The sequence below is a fragment of the Prionailurus bengalensis genome, chromosome A1 (assembly GCF_016509475.1).
Source record: "Prionailurus bengalensis isolate Pbe53 chromosome A1, Fcat_Pben_1.1_paternal_pri, whole genome shotgun sequence".
NCBI classification, from domain to species: Eukaryota; Metazoa; Chordata; class Mammalia; order Carnivora; family Felidae; genus Prionailurus; species Prionailurus bengalensis.
The window spans coordinates 70347968-70351284 of record NC_057343.1 but is presented as its reverse complement, the minus strand read 5'-3'; the positions used below and the strand labels follow the sequence as shown (position 1 = coordinate 70351284).

Sequence of the window (3317 nt, the reverse complement as noted above, 5' to 3'; positions counted from 1 at the left end):
GTAATACTTAAAGAATGGAAACTAGCCAGATTCTATCACTAGGGAACAAGTGAAATCAATCACGGAATATCTCCATCCATTGAACTACTCTGCAGCTATCAAAAAGAGTGAGGGAACTTTCCGTGCCCTGATACTGGACGATTTCCAGTATATATTATCGTTAAGGGAAAAAAAGCAAGGTGCAGCATGGTGCATGAGGTATGCAGCACTCCGTGCAAAACACAAAGAATATAAGCATTGACGTCGGTACTTGTGTCACACAAAGAAACTCTGGAAAACTAAGCAAGGAAATAACAGAAGTGGTTATTGGTGGGGAAGAGAAGAGGGGGGACAGAAAGACAGAGAGTAACAGCAGAAACACAATGACCATGGCCTGCCTCACTGTCTGCTTAATTTTTGAGCCATTTATGGAAATTACTTGGCCCCCAAAATTAGATTTTCAAATAAGAAGATGCATTTTCAGTGGCAGATCGCCGTCAGCCCCGTGGAACACAGGAGGGGCAGAAGAGCACGGAGCGCTGAGACAGGAAACCAGAAGAAACACTTCCCTTGCAACAGAATTTAAAATGCAGAAGGAGGTAGGGCTGCCGAAACAGTGGGTATGTCGGAGAAAGAGGAGCCAAGGAGCAGAGGGGGTGGAAGAACAAAAATATTGCTTCGGATGTGGAAGACTTGAATGTAGGTCCTCTCTATGCCGACTGGGGGGCTGGGGGCAAGCGTTTTCAGTTCTCCAAGCCTGTGTGCTCATCCATAAAATGGAAATCACAACCAAACCCAGCTCACAAGGTTAAATAAGGTAAAGGTTAAATGAAAGGAAAATGTCAGGGCACCCTGCAACAGGGAGCGGAGCTGTGTGCAGACAACGTTGCGTTAAGAAATAAAAGGAAAACAGAAAAGCGGCCCTACCCCTTCCTGATGCCCCTTTCCTCCAGAGACCTGGAGTCTTGCACCAAAGAAGCCAGGGAGGAACGGGCCTGGGAGGCCCAGGAGACGGCAGGGGTGGAGGGGCAGAGTCACAATCCCCCTGGAGGCAGGGAGGAAGAGGAGAGGTCAGCCGGCCCCAAAGGATTCTGCTTCCCAACCAACTCCTCCTGAGTTTGCTAATTTGGTCGTCAACAGGCTGCCTACTGCAGACCATTCTGGAGAACTTCTGGCATCCTGAGAGCAAGGGCAAGCCATTTCTGAGGGCTCTGCGTAGGGTGTGGAGGGCGCACCGGCCAAATTTGTTCCGTGCAGAGAGTGGGAAGGTGGGTTGCAGGAAGGCAAGTCTGGGGGCCGGGACCTCTTTGGGAGGCAGCAGTCCAGGGGAGAGATGATGGTGGCCAGAACTGAAGGAGCGGGGAGACGTGGATGGAACCGAGAGGGTGTCAAAGATACACATGGCTGGACATTAAAGCAGTGAGAACAGACCTCACTCAGTAACTGCTGACAACAGAGGCCACCACTGAGCTTCTGAGTTTCTTTCCCATCTGAGCAGAGGTGACTGGGCGTTTTATTTTTTTATTTTTTTTTATTTTTTTATTTTTGGGACAGAGAGAGACAGAGCATGAACGGGGGAGGGGCAGAGAGAGAGGGAGACACAGAATCAGAAACAGGCTCCAGGCTCCGAGCCATCAGCCCAGAGCCCGACGCGGGGCTCGAACTCCCGGACCGCGAGATCGTGACCTGGCTGAAGTCGGACGCTTAACCGACTGCGCCACCCAGGCGCCCCTGACTGGGCGTTTTAAAGGGAGAAGGAGGAAGGGGTAGGGGCACAGGGGTTTGAGAAGGGTCAGGGAAGTGAAAAGTTACAAAAAGCAGGAAGAGCAGGAAGGCAGTGCTGGTCCCCGTGAAACCGCCTGGGTTTGCTAACTGACCTTTGTGGAAGTTAGGCTCCCACACCCCCGCAGAGGCCGGGAGTCAGGGGCCCTGCCGGCAGGTTTGGCTGGGACCGTCAGTTATCTGGGCAGCCTTGAGTTTTCTCAGAGAGGCACTTCCAGTGGGAGGTGGGGGGCCCTAGGGTCATCTAGAGGATGCGGCTGCAAACTGTTAACAACTGTGTTAGCATCTGTTCAAGTCTCCATAGGCCGAGGTTGAGGCCTAGTCAAGGAAGGGCTCAAAGGAGCCTGGCTGTGGTTTGGTCAAGGAGAGAATCTTTACCGAGGCTTTGGTGAGTGTCTGGTTGTATACTGTGGGCAAGGGAGGGAGAAGCAGCAAGGGTGACCCCCCGCTTTGCCTGTGGAGCCCGCAGGGTGGGATGTTGTTGGTGTTCAGAGACAGAGAAACCGGAAAGGAGAAAAGATTCATAAGGAAAGATGGTCATCAATCCTGAACATGGTGAGTCTGAACGCCTATGTTTGGGCGCCCAGTGAAGGTGATTAGTGGGCAGCTGGGTGTTAGGGTCCGGTCTCAGCAAAGGTGCCCGGGCTGGAGACCTCTATCTCCAAGTACCAACCGAGGGTATGTGAGCTGGGGCTGGACAATGAATGCAGAAGGAAAGAGAAGGCCCTGAGACACAACCCTCAAGAATATTACTTAATCCCCTTGGGCCGCCTGGGTGGCTCAGTCCGACTCTTGATTTCCACTCGGGTCATGATCTCGCGGTTCATGAGACTGAGCCCCAAGTCAGCCTCTGCACTGACAGCGTGGATCCTGCTTGGGATTCTCTTTCCCTCTCCCTCTATCCCTCTCCCCACTCTCTCCCCACCCCCTCAAAATAAGTAAATAAACATTAAAAAAATATATCACTAATCCCCCAAATGCCAGTGGGGTTAAGAAAGTAGGCACGATATCCCCATTTGTCAAAGAACAACACTGGATTGGAGACTGAGGTTGTGACAAAAGTCATCCAGGCACTCTAGAATCACAGCTCTTAATTAATTATTGATCCAATAATTAATTAATAATTAATCCCATCAGAATACATTTCTCCTCTCAAATAAATAAATAAAATGACCAGACAATTGTGTATTTTCTTTTTATGGATTTTGATTATTTTAATATTAAAAAAAATTTACTGACTAGGAGGGGTGCCTGGCTGGCTCAGTCAGTAGAGCATGTGACTCTCGATCTCAGGGTCATGGGTTCGAAGCCCACGCTGGGCATAAAGCTTATTTAAAAAAAAAAAATTTCCGGGGTGCCTGGGTGTCTCAGTCAGTCAAGTGTCCGACTTGGGTTCAGGTCATGATCTCACAGTTCATGGGTTTGAGCCCCACGTCGGGCTCTGTGCTGACAGCTCAGAGCCTGGAACCTGCTTCGGATTCTGTGTCTCCCTCTCTCTCTGCCGCTCCCCTGCTCATGCTCTGTCTGTCTCTCTCTCTCTCAAAAATAAATAAATA

At 50.3% G+C, this 3317-nt stretch overlaps 1 non-coding gene across 1 annotated transcript; it reads left to right on the top strand.

Moving 5' to 3' along the window:
• The first annotated feature begins 3010 nt into the window (after positions 1–3010).
• Positions 3011–3083, top strand: TRNAE-CUC. Its single transcript has one exon. It is a non-coding gene; the product is annotated as a tRNA-Glu (tRNA).
• Positions 3084–3317: the final 234 nt, after the last annotated feature.